Genomic DNA, 18324 nt, shown 5'->3' on the forward strand with positions numbered 1-18324 from the left:
CTATGACATCATTATAGAGCGAATATCATCTTTTAAGGGCACAAAAGGTGATATAGTTGTACACGTTGGCACTAATAATATTAAGAGTAGGAGACCGGCAGAATTACTTAACAAGTACAGGTAACTGTTGAACAGAAGCCGAGAATTAGGGTTGAATTTGAAAGTGTCTGCAATTCTGCCCAGACACGATAGGAGGGAGTATATGATGAGAGCCTTGTCGATCAATTCGGCCCTGGAAAGATTGTGCAAGACTCAAGGGGCAGAATTTTTTTCAGCCTGGTCTGTGCTTGTTAACAGGAGAGATTGCTTCTACAGGGATGGGATACACTTAAATAGAAAGGGTGCAAGAATATTTGCTGATGCTATCGAGGCAGTGTTAGGTGGGTCGGAAAACTGCTAGCTTGGGGGGGGAGACAAAGACCAATAGATTTACAGTAGCCACTGGCAGAGGTGAAAGAGATTCTTGCACTGCTTCTATTAGAATGAGCAGAAGCCTGAAAAACAAGAAGCATGGTATTTCAGAGACTGCTGGGAGCCATTGCAGTACAAGTAAACACATGGGTTGTGTTAGGGTAGCTAAGAATAGAAACAGGTGCAGGTATACTTGCATGTACATTAATGCTAGGAGTTTAGTAAATAAATTTGATGAATTTTAGGTATTGCTCAAAACATCAAAGGCAGATATTGTTGTGATATCAGAAATGTGGTGTCACACAGATATAAGGGATGCAGAACTGCAATTTGGGGAGTACAACGTCTACAGAAAGGATAGACAGGATAGGAAGGGGGGAGGGGTTATGCTATTAGTTAAGAAACACATAAAAACCAAGGAAGTGAAGCCAGTCGACATCGCTGGACAGTGCAGTGTTGAGTCAGTTTGGTGTGACATAAGCATTAGCATTAGTAGAGGCATTTGATGCAAGAAAGCAAGCTTATGCAGCATCAGCCAAAAAAAAAAAAAAAAAAAAAAACCACTTCCATTTCACCCCTCTGTTCGTTCAAAATACCTGTCCAGCTGAGCCTTAAACTTATTTAGGCTATCAACCTCCACCACAAGGGATGGAAGTCTGTTCCACCAACCAACCACGCGCTGGCTAAAGGCAAATTTCCGCACGTCTATCCTACATCTGTCTTTCCTCAATTTGAATTTATGCCCTCTCAGGTGATTTTTCTGAGCTAGAGGAAGAATCCCATCAGCATTGAGCATGCTTAAACCATTCAAGGCTTTATACACCTCTATCAGATCACCTCGCTGGTGCCTAGTCTCCAGACACTGTAATTTGCAAAACTTAAGCCTTTCTTCGTAAGAGCACCCCTTTGTTCCATTCACTAATCTTGTTGCCCTTCTCTGTACTCGTTCCAGCAGCTCTACATCCTTCTTGAAATGAGGCCTCCAGACCTGTATACAGTACTCTAGGTGTGGCCTGACCATCGCCTTATACAATGGAATAATCACCTCCTTATCCCTGCTGGAAAAATTCCTGTATATCATTGACAATACTCCATGAGCTACTCTTGCAGCCCGTCTGCACTGCTCAGAGAACTTCATATCTGCCTGCACAACCACCCCCAAGTCCCTTTCATTCTCTACCACTGTCAGTGTTGTACCACAGAGTTGATACATTGCTCTGGGGTTGCTGTTTCCCATGTGTAGTACTTTACATTTGTCAATGTTAAACTTCATTTGCCACCTCTCAGCCCATCTGCTCAACCTTTCCAGATCCTGTTGCAGCAGCATAGTGTCAGTAGTGTCCTTGACAACCCTGCCAACCTTTGTATCGTCTGCAAACTTGGACATTAAGCCCGATATACCATCATCAATATCATTTATAAATACAGAAAACAATAATGGACCCAACACTGAGCCCTGAGGGACTCCACTAATAACATCAGTCCACGATGAGCAGTGTCCATTGATTACCACTCTCTGTCTTCTCCCCCTCAACCACCCCTTTATCCATAGCAGCAATTTGCCTCCAATGTCACACTGCTCCAATTTGTGTAGCAGTCTTCCATGTGCAACAGTATCAAAAGCCTTTCTAAGATCCAAGTATATAATATCAAAGTTATTCCCTGCATCCAGTTCTTTTGTGACTGCATCATAGTATCCAATCAAGTTGGTCAGGCAAGACTTCCCCTTAACAAAACCATGCTGTGTCTGAGATATAACTGAAGTCTTGTCTAAATGATCCTGCAGTGCTTCTTTAACCAGTGCCTCCATTAATTTTCCTGGAACAGATGTTAAGCTCACAGGTCTATAATTACTTGTGTCAGCCTTTGATCCTCCTTTGTGAATTGGGGTCACATTTGCACATTTCCAGTCTATGGGTACCTCCCCTGAGTCCAAGGAAGCTCTCATAATTATGGCTAAGGGTTTGCTTACTTCCTTTGCTGCCTCCTTTAATATAACTGGATAGATCCCATCCACCCCGGGTGCCTTTCTTGTGTTTATCTTCAACAGTTTCTCCTCCACTTTACTCCCAGTTATTTCAAGATTCTGTAGCTTACTGCTAGAGTTGAATACACCTCTGGCATTCCCCTCGCTGAATAACTCCTCATGTGTGAATGTCGATGCAAAATATTCATTTAGTTTGTTAGCTACCTGAGCAGGATCATCAACACTTGACCCATCAATATCAAGTGGACCAATCTGATTTATCCCCTTCCTTCTAGAGTTTACATAAGTAAAGAACTCTTTGCTGTTTTTCTTTGCATCCCTTGCCAAGGATTTCTCGTAATCTGCCTTCGCCTGCCTAACCTCCTTTGTAACTTGGTTGCATATCAACTTGTATCTATCATAGGCTTCTGTGTCATGTGTTAATTTGTATGTATCCCATGCATTTTTCTTCTCTGCCATATGCCTCATTAGTTCATCTGACATCCATTTTGGCCTAAACCTTGAACAATATTTCTTAGTTGGTATGTAAAGCCTAGTAGCTTCCAAGATAAGTTCTTTGAATGCTTCCCATTTTGAATTTGCTGTTGGTAACATCATCAGTTGGTCCCACTGTATAGAATTTAAATACTGTCTCAGTCCATCGTAGTCGCCTTTACGGAAGCAATAACCCTTCCCTTTACCCCTAATGGTAGTTACCTCTTTGAGTAAATCCCACTTCAGCACACTGTGATCACTGCCACCTAGTGGTTCATTTATCTGCAGATTCTTAATGCATGAAGAATCACTGCTGATAATCAAATCAAGAGTATTACTCCCTCTAGTTGCCTCCCGAACATGCTGATGTAGAAAACAATCATCCAATAAATTCACAAAAGCCCTGCTAGTGTGTGAGTAACCAGCCCCCAAAATCCAGTCAATATCTGGGAAATTAAAATCTCCCATTATAAGACACTCTGATTTACTGGCCCACTCTATTTCCCTGTACAGTTCCTTATTATACTCATCAGAGACATTAGGCCTATAGCACACTCCTACTCTCAATTTTGATCTCCCAATGTTTATGTCACACCAAACTGACTCCACACTGCACTGTCCAGCGATGTCGACTGGCTTCACTTCCTTGGTTTTTATGTATTTCTTAACTAATAGCATAACACCTCCCCCCTTCCTATCCTGTCTATCCTTTCTGTAGACGTTGTACTCCCCAAATTGCAGTTCCGCATCCCTTATATCTGTGTGACACCACGTCTCTAATATCCCAACAATATCTGCCTTCGATGTTTTGAGCAATACCTCAAATTTATCAAATTTATTTACTAAACTCCTATCATTGGTGTACACGCAAGTATTCCTGCACCTGTTTCTATTCTTAGCTACCCTAATACAACCCATGTGTTTACTTGTGCCGCAATGGCTCCCAGCAGTCTCTGAAATACCATGCATCTTGTTTTTCAGGCTTCTGCTCATTCTAATAGAAGCAGTGCAAGAATCTCTTTCACCTCTGCCAGTGGCTACTGTCAATCTATTGGTCTTTGTCTCCCCCCAAGCTAGCAGTTTTCCGACCCACCTAACACTGCCTCGATAGCATCAGCAAATATTCTTGCACCCTTTCTATTTAAGTGTATCCCATCCCTGTAGAAGCAATCTCTCCTGTTAACAAGTACAGTCCAGGCTGAAAAAAATTCTACCCCTTGAGCCTTGCACAATCTTTCCAGGGCCGAATTGATCGAAAAGGCTCTCATCATATACTCCCTCCTATCGTGTCTGGGCAGAATTGCAGACACTTTCAAATTCAACCCTAATTCTAATTCAAAATTGAGAGTAGGAGTGTGCTATAGGCCTAATGACTCTGATGAGTATAATAAGGAACTGTACAGGGAAATAGAGTGGACCAGTAAATCAGAGAGTCTTATAATGGGAGATTTTAATTTCCCAGATATTGACTTGAATTTGGGGGCTGGTTACTCACACACTAGCAGGGCTTTTGTGGATTTATTGGATGATTGTTTTCTACATCAGCATGTTTGGGAGGCAACTAGAGGGAGTAATACTCTTGATTTGATTATCAGCAGTGATTCTTCATGCATTAAGAATCTGCAGATAAATGAACCACTAGGTGGCAGTGATCACAGTGTGCTGAAGTGGGATTTACTCAAAGAGGTAACTACCATTAGGGGTAAAGGGAAGGGTTATTGCTTCCGTAAAGGCGACTACGATGGACTGAGACAGTATTTAAATTCTATACAGTGGGACCAACTGATGATGTTACCAACAGCAAATTCAAAATGGGAAGCATTCAAAGAACTTATCTTGGAAGCTACTAGGCTTTACATACCAACTAAGAAATATTGTTCAAGGTTTAGGCCAAAATGGATGTCAGATGAACTAATGAGGCATATGGCAGAGAAGAAAAATGCATGGGATACTTACAAATTAACACATGACACAGAAGCCTATGATAGATACAAGTTGATATGCAACCAAGTTACAAAGGAGGTTAGGCAGGCGAAGGCAGATTACGAGAAATCCTTGGCAAGGGATGCAAAGAAAAACAGCAAAGAGTTCTTTACTTATGTAAACTCTAGAAGGAAGGGGATGAATCAGATTGGTCCACTTGATATTGATGGGTCAACTGTTGATGATCCTGCTCAGGTAGCTAACAAACTAAATGAATATTTTGCATCGACATTCACACATGAGGAGTTATTCAGCAAGGGGAATGCCAGAGGTGTATTCAACTCTAGCAGTAAGCTACAGAATCTTAAAATAACTGGGAGTAAAGTGGAGGAGAAACTGTTGAAGATAAACACAAGAAAGGCATCCGGGGTGGATGGGATCTATCCAGTTATATTAAAGGAGGCAGCAAAGGAAGTAAGCAAACCCTTAGCCATAATTATGAGAGCTTCCTTGGACTCAGGGGAGGTACCCATAGACTAGAAATGTGCAAATGTGACCCCAATTCACAAAGGAGGATCAAAGGCTGACACAAGTAATTATAGACCTGTGAGCTTAACTTCTGTTCCAGGAAAATTAATGGAGGCACTGGTTAAAGAAGCACTGCAGGATCATTTAGACAAGACTTCAGTTATAGCTCAGACACAGCATGGTTTTGTTAAGGGGAAGTCTTGCCTGACCAACTTGATTGGAAACTATGATGCAGTCACAAAAGAACTGGATGCAGGGAATAACTTTGATATTATATACTTCGATCTTAGAAAGGCTTTTGATGCTGTTGCACATGGAAGACTGCTACACAAATTGGAGCAGTGTGACATTGGAGGCAAATTGCTGCTATGGATAAAGGGGTGGTTGAGGGGGAGAAGACAGAGAGTGGTAATCAATGGACACTGCTCATCATGGACTAATGTTATTAGTGGAGTCCCTCAGCGCTCAGTGTTGGGTCCATTATTGTTTTCTGTATTTATAAATGATATTGATGATGGTATATCAAGCTTAATGTCCAAGTTTGCAGACAATACAAAAGTTGGCAGGGTTGTCAAGGACACTACTGACACTATGCTGCTGCAACTGGATCTGGAAAGGTTGAGCAGATGGGCTGAGAGGTGGCAAATGAAGTTTAACATTGACAAATGCAAAGTACTACACATGGGAAACAGCAACCCCAGAGCAACGTATCAACTCTGTGGTACTACACTGACAGTGGTAGAGAATGAAAGGGACTTGGGGGTGGTTGTGCAGGCAGATATGAAGTTCTCTGAGCAGTGCAGACGGGCTGCAAGAGTAGCTCATGGTGTATTGTCAATAATATACAGGAATTTTTACAGCAGGGATAAGGAGGTGATTATTCCATTGTATAAGGCAATGGTCAGGCCACACCTAGAGTACTGTATACAGGTCTGGAGGCCTCATTTCAAGAAGGATGTAGAGCTGCTGGAACAAGTACAGAGAAGGGCAACAAGGTTAGTGAATGGAACAAAGGGGTGCTCTTACGAAGAAAGGCTTAAGTTTTGCAAATTACAGTGTCTGGAGACTAGGCACCAGCGAGGTGATCTGATAGAGGTATATAAAGCCTTGAATGGTTTAAGCATGCTCAATGCTGTTGGGATTCTTCCTCTTGCTCAGAAAAATCACCTGAGAGGGCATAAATTCAAATTGAGGAAAGACAGATGTAGGATAGACGTGCGGAAATTTGCCTTTAGCCAGCGGGTGGTTGGTTGATGGAACAGACTTCCATCCCTTGTGGTGGAGGTTGATAGCCTAAATAAGTTTAAGGCTCAGCTGGACAGGTGTTTTGAACAAACAGATGGGTGAAGTGGAAGTGGGTTTTTTTTTTTTTTTGGCTGATCGTGCATAAGCTTGCTTTCTTGCATCAAATGCCTCTACTAATGCTAATGCTAATTATCAATTACGAAAAATTCATCATGAACGATTTCTCCACTGATCAAACCACTCGCTTGGAGGTTTGATGTTTGTAGGTTCTGCAAGATACTGAGCAATCTTTCCAAGATTGCTCAGTATCTTGGAGTAGTTCATCTTCATCTCTCTCTCTCTCTCTCTCTCTCTCTCTCTCTCTCTCTCTCTCTCTCTCTCTCTCTCTCTCTCTCTCTCTCTCTCTATCTTATTGCTGTTAATTGGCATTTTAGCAAAACCTGCTTTTGCAGAACAGTTCTAATTGTTGTTACCATCACATCTTGGCTCCACAATTTTGGGAACTCTGATATGCACATCCACAAATCTATAACAGAATCTATAAATTGGTTGGTTTCTATTCTTGGTATAATTTTTTTCAGTATGTGCCTTTGGTAATGCATTTTTAAATTCTTGATAATGTCATGGTCCATTGGCTGCATTGTTTATATGAGATATTCCTAGGAAGAAAACAAGCTTCACACTTGTAAGTTTTGAAATTACCAAGTGAAGATTGCCAGGGCAATTATTGACAACCACTGTAATTTTTTCTGTTTTCTTTCATCATCTTTCTATCGAAATTTGACATCTGGTCATCCAAGATTTTTTTCTAGTAGTTGTAGTCCAACTCTAACATCTTTAATCCTTTGAAATATCAGAGTTGTTTACTTTTGCTTATTGCCAAAAGCTTCGGTTTTTCATTACTAGCTATATTTGCACCAATGAAGACTATAATTTTCTCCTCACTGTTTTACCACCTAAGCATTTAACACCTTTATAAGTTAGTGTCTCATTCGACAAACATTTAAAAGCAAACCTGTTTCACGAGCATTGGTTGAATATGTCTTTGGGCTCGTAGTCCATAATTTTTTTTTAAAAACTTTTGTTTTCCAATGGGTACAGTCTTCTTTCATTGCAACTCCACTTTCATCAGAAATAAGTTTTTCGAGTAAGCCATGGCACTTTTTTAAATTCGTTCAACCAACCAGAACAGGCTTGGAATGTTTTATACCCAAGAAAATGTGAGTTTTATTATTAATGGCCCTGATACTAGCATATTTTGGTCTCGAATCAGCTTCACCCACTTAAAATTGGCTTCATCTACATCTTCATAATTTCACACACATCTGACTGGATCCCGTTTCCTCAAACAGAATGGCTGACACTACTGGCAGGGATACCAAATTTTAAAGCAATTTCCTTTTTTTTTTTTTTTTTTTTTAAATACCTTGATCTACACTATTAACCACTTTTTTAACCACTTTTTCACTACACTCAAGGATTTCCTCTTAGACATTGTAACGTTACTTGCACAGCACCTAAAACAAATCTGACTTAGGGACCACTTGTATCTACCGCGTAAACAGAGACAGTTGAAATTTAGTTAAAGTGTGGATTACTCATTGCTGCCAAACAAAAGATACATTTCCAGGATAAAGGCAAGTCACTGTCATAATTCTCTAATAGGGTGCTTACGTTTAGAAAACAGGTTGATTAGAGCCAGTGTCCGCATTGGGAATTTGCCTGAAACCTGCCTTTCAGTTTTTAAAAATAACAGACTCTTCTTCTGGTGATGTTATTTGATTAAAAATGATATTAGTTTATTTCATGTTAACTAGTGGATACACTTCTAAAGTGCACAACTTCCAAGCTCTGTCACTGGAAAAAAAATAAATAAAATGTCGCCAGATAGTCATGACCGAAAAAATCTGTGCTATCCCCAAGTAAGATTATCCACATCGTGTATTTAGTCAAACTGGCATCATGATGTGAGAGAAAATTCAACTAATTGTGGAAGATCTGTTATGTTCTTTTCTTCAGAGATAGGCATAAATCTTCTCTTATTCTCCCTAAATACTGTTTAGCAAATTTCTCAAGTAATGCTGATTCTCTCTGTGACTTGGGAATAATTCCTTTAGACATTGCATCATCAACACAAATGAAGCAATATTTAGAGCATTAGGCCTCATTAAAAGGCACCAACATTTAATTGTCCAAAACCATTTCTACATTATCACCCTGTACAACGCTTTGGTTCTGCCTGCCACCTCAATTACACATCTATAATGTGGAATCCATGCCAACATTGCTTGATCAGAGAGGCAGAGAATCTTCAGGAGGCAATAATAAATCACCATCTACAGAAATGGGATTATCTTGGATAGAATTGGGTATGAGGTTATTCATTTGTTGGAAAAGATTTTGCAGCTCCAGCAAATACTAAGTGTTTGATAATTTTTTCCCATTTTATTGACTTAATTGTCATATTAATTTATTTTTATGAAGTAGCTTTATAATCCAAGTCATGCTCCTTCGTTTATATTGAATTTAGATTGAGATTCTGTAGGTTACTATTTAGTATCCGTAGAATATTGTACCGTTAGAAACTTGCCACCATTGTTATAGTATATTAGATCTATGTGGAATAGCATAACATATATCATGAACTTGATAGCATAAGGTATAATGTAAAAGTAAATAGCTTAATACTTACCACTGTATTAGGAATCTGTTAGCTTAGTATAGCATTGTTGTTTATCAATTTAATTATATTAAAACAGAAATCATGCACCAGACTAGTGCAGCACACCAACGAGCACAAAATGGCAGAAGTGCTGTGGCTGAGGGCAGAACCGAAGGGAGCAATTCACCAATGCATCTCAGTCTAAAAATATGTGCAAAATGTGAAATGTTTGTGGACCTTACTGGGACAGGAAATGAGCTAGCCAAGGAGAATGTCATTGTGTGTGCTAGATGCAGAGAGTGTAAAGAAATTAGGTGCCAGTCAGCATTCTGATGGGTGTCTATGAGAGTTTGACCTGCAGGATAAATGTCTTTGAAGGAATTAAAATGGGAGTACCCATCAAATTCTCAGCTTCCCAACTAAACGCCAAAGCTCACTCTTGTGCATCAGGCAGCACAGCGGCAATCTTCGGGGCAGAATGCGTTGGTCCCACAGGAGCTAGTTATTATTAATAATTAGTAGTAGCTGTATAGGCATGGGATACAAGAAAACAAGTTTGAGTAACATCAGCCAAAAAAGAAAAAAAAGACACATTTCACTCATCCATTCCCTCTAAACATTTGTCCAGTTACTTCTTGAATTTATTTTAGCTATCAACTTCCATAAAGACATATGGAAGTTTGTTCCAGCGATCAACTACCCTCTGGCTAAAGGCAAATTTCCGCACATCAATTCTACAACTGTCTTACCACAATTTCAATTTATGCCCATTCAGGTTCGTAATCTGAGCAAGGGGATGAATTCCATCAGAATTCAGCCTGCTTAACCCATTCAAGGCCTTATACACTACAATCAGATCACCTCTCAGGTGCCTAGACTCCAAATGCTTCAATTTGCAGAATTTATGCATTTCTTCATAAGAGGACCCCTTTGTCCCCTCACCAACCTTGTAGCCCTTCTGTGTACTCCCTCAAGCACCTCTACATCCTTCCTAAAATGAGGCTTTGAGACCTGTGCACAGTACTCAAGGCATGGCCTGACCATTGCCTTATACAAAGGGATAATCACCTCTTTTTCCCTACTAGCAAAATTTCTGTATATCAATAACACCACCCCATGACCTGCTCTGGCAGGTCTCTCTGCACTGCTCAGAAAACTTCATATCTGACTGCAAAATTACTTCCAGATCTTTTTCATTTTCTAGCACCCTAAGTGTAGTACCACACAGTTGGTACATTTCTCTTAGTTTATTGCTACCCATATGCAGTACTTTGCATTTATCAATGTTAAACCTGAGTTGCCACTACTCAGCCCATCTGCCAAACATTTCTAGATCCTTTTGCAGTAGCACACTGCCATTACTGTCATTAACAACCCTGCCAACGTTAGTATCATCTGCAAACTTGGAAATGAAGCCTGATATATCTTCATCAATATCATGATAAATATACAAAACAGCAGTGGGCCCAACACCGAAACCTAGGGGACTCCACTAATAACATTAGTCCACGAAGAGCAGCATCGACTGATACATTGTAGCAACTTGCCCTTAACACCATACTGCTCCAATTTGTACAGTCTTCCATGTGCAACAGTATCAAAAGCTTTTCAGAAATCTAAGTATATGATATAAAAATTATTTGTTGCATCCAGTTCCTTTGTAACCACATCATAGTATCCAATTAAATTTGTCAGACGACACTTTTCCTTAAAAAACCCATGATGTCTCTGAAATATTACTGCAATCTTGGCTAGATGATCCTGCAATGCTTCTTTAATCAGTGACTCCATTATTTTCCCCAGTACAGAAGTTAAACTAACAGGTCTGTAATAACTTGAGGCACCCTTCGATCCCCCTTTGTGAATTGGGGATAAATTTAAATATCTCCATTACGTGGGGACTTCCCCTGAGTCCAAGGATGCTCTCATAAGTATGGCTAAGGCTTTGCTTACTTCCTGTGTGTCCACCTTTAATATAACTGGATAGATCCCATCCACTCTAAGATAACTTTCTTATGTTTAACTTCAACAATTTCTCCTACACTTTGCTCTCAGTTATTAAAAAATCACTTAGCCCCCGGTTAGAGTTTAATAAGCTTCTGTCCTCCATTTCCCTATAGAATTTCTCATGTGTGACTGTAGGTGCATATTACTCATTCAGTTTGTCAGCTATCTGGGCAGGATCATCAACAGTTGAACCATCAATATCAAATGGACCAATCTGATTCATCTCGTTCCTCCTAGAGAATAACAAGTAAAGAAGTCCTTGCTGTTTTCTTAGCATTCTTTGCCAAAAATTTCTCATAATCTGCCTTTGCTTGCTTAACCTCCTTTGTGGCTTGATTACAGACTAGCTTATATCTGTGATAGGCTTCTGTGTCACCTGATAATTAATATGCATCCTTATATGCATCCCATGCATTTTTCTTCTCTACCACGAGTCTCATTAGTTCATCTGACATTCATTTAGGCCTAAACGTGGAACAATATTTGTTATTCGTAGGAAAAGCCTAGTAGCTTCCATGATTAATTCCCTGAATGCTTACCATTTAGAATTTGCTGATGGTAACATCAGTTGGTCCCACTGTATAGAATTTAAAAACTGTCTGAGACCACTGTAATCACCTTTGCAAAAGCAAAAACCTTCCATTTACCCCTGTTGATAGTAATATCCTTATGTAAATGTTGCATCAGTACACTGTGATCACTGCCACCCAGTGGTTCCTTTACTTGCAAATTCTTAATGAACAAATAACCACTGCTGATAAGCAGATCAAGAGTATTAGTTTCTCTGGTTTCCTCTTGGACATGCTGCTGCAGAACACAATCATCCAATAAATCCACAAAAGTCTTGCTAGTGTGCGAGTGACCAATCCACAAGTTCTAGTCAATATCTGGGAAGTTGAAATCCCCCATTACTAGACATTCTGATTTACTGGCCCACTCTATTTCTCTGAAGAATCGTTTGCTATACCCATTAGAGTCATTAGGCATATAATACACTCCTATTCTCATTTTTGCTTTCTCAGTGCTTGTCACACCAAAGTAGGTGCCTCCGTAGCCAGGTGGGAAGGAGCAGCAGTGTGTAGCACACGCTTCTTGATTAGACCGGAGTTCAAGCCCGTCACAACCAAATACGGAGGATGCGGAACGGTCAGGGAATGACCACAGCATATCCCCGGAGCAATATGGCTTTAGTTGCTAATGCTCCTAAAAACCAAATAACAAAAACAAAACAAATCACGCCAAAGTGACTCAAAATTGCACTGTCCATCTATTTCAACTGGATGCACTTCCTTAGATTTTATGTGCTTCTTAACTAACAGCATAACTCCTCCTCCCTTCCTATCTTGTCTATCTTTTCTGTACACATTGTCCTTCCCAATTTCCATTTCTGCACTGCTTATATATCTGTGTGACACAATGTCTCTGATATCCCAGCAATGTCCGATGATCCTTGCCCAATCTCTCCAGTGCCAAATTGATTGACAAGGTTCTCATCACATACTCCCTCCTATCGTTTCTGGGCAGAAATGCAGATGTTATGCTGTTAGTTAAGAAGTTGCTGTTACTCAGGGATTATGTTGTTTCTGAGGAAGTGCATGCAGTTGACATAGATGGACAGTGCAATGTTGAGTCAGTTTCGGGTGACCTGAGCACTGGGAAAATGAAAATGAGATTAGGAGGGTGTTATAGGTCTAATGAGTACAACGAACAATTGCTAATAGGAGAGACTGCTTTTAAAAGGAATTGGATAGAAATTGGATAGGATTAAATAGAAAATGTTCAAGAACATATGCTGATGCTATTGAGGCAGTGTTAAGTCGGTCAGCAAACTTCTAGCTTGGGTGTATACACTAATAGATTGACAGTGCCATTACCAGAGGTGAAAGCACTGGGAAATATATTGTGCAAAAAAGAATAGGTGGAATAGGTCCAAGATATGTCTACCTGGGACAGAAGATGATGACAATGTACAACAGATATCATTGTTTAAGGGCACAAAATGGGATATTGTTGTAGGCAATATCCCATTTTGGTACAATGGCACAAATGACAATTGTACGAAATCTGCGGACTTACTTAACAAGTGCAAGTCAATGTTGGAAAAAAAAAGTCACGAGTTTGAATTTGAGAGTGTCTGCAATTCTGCTCATACATTACTTCTACAGGAATGGGATACACTTAAATAGAAAGTGTGCAAGATTATTTGCTGATGCTATTGAGGTAGTGTTAGGTGGATCAGAAAACTACTTTTCTTGGGAGTATAAACAGACTAATATATTAACAGTACCACTGGCAGAGGTGAAAGTCATTCTTGCATTTATTCTATTGGAATGAGTAGCAGCCTGGACAACAATGTGCTATGTATTTCAAGGACAGCTAGGTTCCATTGTGAAATAACTAAATACATGGGCTGTGTTAGGGTAACTAAGAGTAAGAACAGATGCATGCATACTTGCATGTAAACCAATGCTAGGAGTTTAGTAAATAAATTTTATGAATTTGAGGTCAAGATATCAAAGGAAGATATTTTTGGGATATCAGAGACCTTGTGTCACACAGATATAAGGAACACAGAATTGGAATATGGTTAGTACATTGTGTACAGAAAGGAGAAACAGGATAATAAGGGAGGAGTAATGAATCTGTTTGGTGTGACATAAGCACTAGGAAAGCAAAACTGAGAGTAATTGAGTGTTATAGGCCTCATGACTCTGATGAGTACAATGAACAACTGTACAGAGAAATAGAGTGGATCAAAAAATCATATTGTCTTATAATAGGCAATTTTAAGTTCCGAGATATTGACTGGAACATATGGGTTGGTCACCTGTGCACTAGCAGGAATTTAGTGGATTTATTGGATGATTATTTTCTACAGCAGAATGTTCCAGAGGCAACCAGAGGGAGAAATACTCTTGATCTGATTATCAGCATTGATGATTCATGCATTAAGAATCTGCAGATAAAGGAACCACTAGGTGGCAGTGATCACATTGTGCTAATTTGGAATTTACTCAAAGAGGTAACTACCATCAGGGGTAAAGGGAAAGGTTATTGCTTTCATAAAGGTTGCTACAGTGGTCTCAGACAGTTCTTAAATTCTATACATTGGGACCAACTGATGAGGTTATCAACAGGAAATTCAAAAGGGGGAAGCATCCAAAGAATTAATCGTGGAAGCTACTAGGCTTTTCATAACAACTAAGAAATATTGTTCAAGATTTAGGTCTAAATGCTGATATCAGCTGAACTAATGAGGCTTGTGCAAGAGAAGAAAGATGCTTGGGATACATATAAATTATCAGGCGACAGAAAAGCTCAGGGCAGATATAAGCTAGTCTGTAATCAAGTCACAAAGCAGGTTTGATGACAGGTGAAGCCGATTACAAGAAATTCCTGGTAAAAGATAGCATTGGCATTAGTTTAGGTTTGGTTTTTAATGGCGCATTGGCAGCTAAGGCCATAATGCGCCAAGTCAAATTAGCATTAGTAGAGGCATATGATGCAATAAAGCAAGCTTATGCACACTCAAAAAAAAAAAAAAAAAAAAAAAAAGAATGCTCCCATTTCATCCCTCCATTTGTTCCAAATGCCTGTGTACCTCAGCCTTAAATTTATTTAGGCTATTAGCTACTACAACAAAAGATGGAAGCCTGTTCCACCAATCAACTACCTGCTGACTAAAGGCAAACTTCCGCATATCTATCCTACAACTGTCTTTCCTCAATTTGAATTTATACCCTCTCAGGTGATTATTTTGAGCAAGAGGAAGAATTCCATAAGCATTGAGCATGCACAAACCATTTAAGAATTTATACACCTCAATCAGATCCCCTCACTGGTGATTGGTCTTCTTAAAATGAGGCCTCCAAACTTTTATACAGTACTAAAGGTGTGGCCTGACCATTGCCTTATACATGGGGATAATCACCTCCTTATCCCTGCTATAAAAATCCCTGTATATCATTGACAAGATGCCATGAGCTACTCTTGCAGACTGTCTGCACTGCTCAGAAAACTTTATATCTGCCTACACAAGAAGTAATGAGGCAGAGAATAAAAATGAAAAGAATAGAATGAAAAAAAGTAGAGAAGGAAAAGGACCCTAGGTCCTTTTCCTTCTCTACCACTGTAAGTGTAGTACCACAGAGTTGATACATTACTCTGGGCTTACTACTTCCCATATGTAGTACTTTACATTTGTCAAGAGCCATATACACTCAGTCAGATTTTATCCGACAATGACCATGTGTCTGCTATTTTTAGCTTTTTTAAATCAAAAAACAGGTTTTTACTTGTATTTAAAATTTATATGTTATTGTTATTTCTTTATTGATTTATTTTTTTTTTTAAATATTTGTTATTATATATCTGGACATGGTGGCCTAACTAATTAGGTCACTGAGAGGTTAAATTTTTATATATTACCTGGTTTTGGCACATTATAGATTTAGTTGCTAATGCGCCAATAGAAACCAAACCAAACCAAAGATTTGTCAATGTTAAACTTCATTCGAACCTCTCAGCCCATCTGCTCAACTTTTCTAGATCATGTTGCATCAGCATACTGTCATTAGTGTCCTTAACAACCTTGCCAACCTCCATATCATCTGCAAACTTGGACATTAAGTCTGATATACCATCAGCAATATTATTTATAAATACAGAAAACAACAATGGACCCAACACTGAACCCTGAGGGACTCCACTAATAACATTAGTCCCCGAAGAGCAGTGTCCACTGATTATCACTCTCTGTCTTCTCCCACTCAGCCATCCCTTTATTCATAGCAGCAATTTGTCTCCAATGCCACACTGCTCCAATTTGTGCAGCAGTCTTCCATGTGCAACAGTATCAAAAGCCAATTAAGATCCAAATACATGATATCAAAGTTATTCCCTGCATCCAGTTCCTTTGTGACCTCATCATAGTATCCAATCAAATTGGTCAGACAAGACTTTCTAATACTTTGTCCAAGCTATAACTGAAGTCTTGTCTAGATGATCCTGCAGTGCTTCTTTAACGAGTACATCCATTAATTTCCCTGGAGCAGAGGTTAAACTAACAGGTCTATAATTACTTGTGTTGCCCTTTGATCCTCCTTTGTTGATTGGGGTCGCATTTGCACATTTCCAGTCCATGGGCCCTCCCCTGAGTCCAAAGAAGCTCTCATAACTATGGCTAAGGATTTGCTTACTTCCTTTGCTGCCTCTTTTAATATAACTGGATAGATTCCATCCACTCCATGTGCCTTTCTTATGTTTATCTCCAACAATTTCTCCTCTACTTTTCTCTCAGTTATTACAAGATTATCTAGTTTACTGCAATAGTTTAATTCACCTCTGACATTCCCCTACCTGAATATCTCCTCATGTGTGAATGTAGATGCAAACTACTCATTTAGTTTGTTAGCCACCTGAACGGGATCATCAATAGTTGAACCATCAATATCCAGTGGACCAATCTGATTCATCCCTTTCCTTCTAGTGTTTACATAGGTAAAGAACTCTTTGCTGTTTTCCTTTGCATTCTTTGCCAACTATTTCTCATAATTTGCTTTTGCCTGCCTAATCTCCTTTCTGACTTGGGTACAGACCAGCTTATATCCATCATACGCTTCCATGTCACCCATTAATTTATATGTATCCGACATCCATTTAGGCCTAAACCTTGAACAATATTTCTTAGTTGGTATGAAAAGCCTAGTAGCTTCCAAGATTAATTCTTTGAATGCCTCCCATTTTGAATTTGCTGTTGGTAACATCATCAGTTGGTCCCATCATGTAGAATTTAAATGCTGTCTCAGATCACCAGTCACTTTTATGAAAGCAAAAACCCTTCCCTTTACCCTTGATGGTAGTTACCTTTTTGAGTATATCCCACTTCAGCACACTATTATCACTGCCACCTAGTAGTTCCTTTATCTGCAAATTCTTAATGCATGAAGAATCATTGCTGATAATCGGATCAAGAGTATTACTACCTATAATTGCCTCCCGAACATGCTGATGTAGAACACAGTCATTCAATAAATTCACAAAAGCCTTGCTAGTGTGTGAATGTCCTACCCACAAATTCCAGTTAATATCCAGGAAATTAAAATCCCCTATAAAAGACTGTGATTTATTGGCCCACTCTATTTCCCTGTACAGTTTCTTATTATACTCCTCAGAGTCATTAGGCCTATAACACACTCCTACTCTCAAGTTTGATTTCCCACTGCATATGTCACACCAAACAGACTCGACACTGCACTGTCCAGTGAATATTGACTGGCTGTACCTCCTTGGATTTTATGTGTTTCTTAACTAATAGCATAACCCGTCCTCCCTTCTTATCCTGTCTGTCCTCCCTGAACACATTTTTCTCCCCGAATTCCAGTTCTACATTCTTTATATCTGTGTGACACCACAATCTCTGATATCCCAACAATACTGCCTTTGATCTTTTGACCAACACCTCAATTTCATCAAATTTATTTACCAAACTCCTTTCATTGCTGTATATGCAAGTATACATGCACCTGTTCCTATTCTTAGCTACCCTAACGAAACCCATGTGTTTACTTTTACTGCAATGACTCCCAGCAGTCTCTGAAAATATCCTGTATCTTGTTTTCCAGGCTGCTGTTCATTCCAATAGAAGCACTGGAAGAATCACTTTCACCTCTGCCAGCGGCTACTGTTAATCTATTAGTCCTTGTATCCCCCCCCAAGGTAGCAGTTTTCCGACCCACCTAGCACTGCCTTGATAGCATCAGCAAATATTCTTGCATCCTTTCTATTTAATTGTATCCCATCCCTTAAGAACCAGTCTCTCCTTTCTAACAAGTATAGAGCAGGCTGAAAAAAATTCTACTCCTTTAGCCTTGCAAAATCTTTCCAGGGGCAAATTAATCAACAAGACTCTCATCATATACCCCCTCCTATCGTGTCTGGGCAGAATTGCAGACACTTTCAAATTCAACCCTAATTCACAGCTTTTTTCAAAAAAGAATTGGTGAGCTGTACTTTGTGAATTGGTGGGCTGTACTTGTTAAATAATTCCGCTGGTCTCCTACTCTTAATATCATTAGAGCCAATGTGT

The 18324-nt window shown here is 39.5% G+C and overlaps 1 protein-coding gene across 1 annotated transcript in view; it reads left to right on the top strand.

The window, feature by feature from the left end:
• The window catches only part of LOC150084478 (uncharacterized), an 804913-nt gene that overhangs the window by 350777 nt on the left and 435812 nt on the right, over positions 1-18324 (top strand). The window lies entirely within an intron of this gene.

The sequence above is a fragment of the Mastigoproctus giganteus genome, chromosome 6 (genome assembly GCF_048544385.1).
Source record: "Mastigoproctus giganteus isolate SK-2022 chromosome 6, ASM4854438v1, whole genome shotgun sequence".
Taxonomy (NCBI): domain Eukaryota; kingdom Metazoa; phylum Arthropoda; class Arachnida; order Uropygi; family Thelyphonidae; genus Mastigoproctus; species Mastigoproctus giganteus.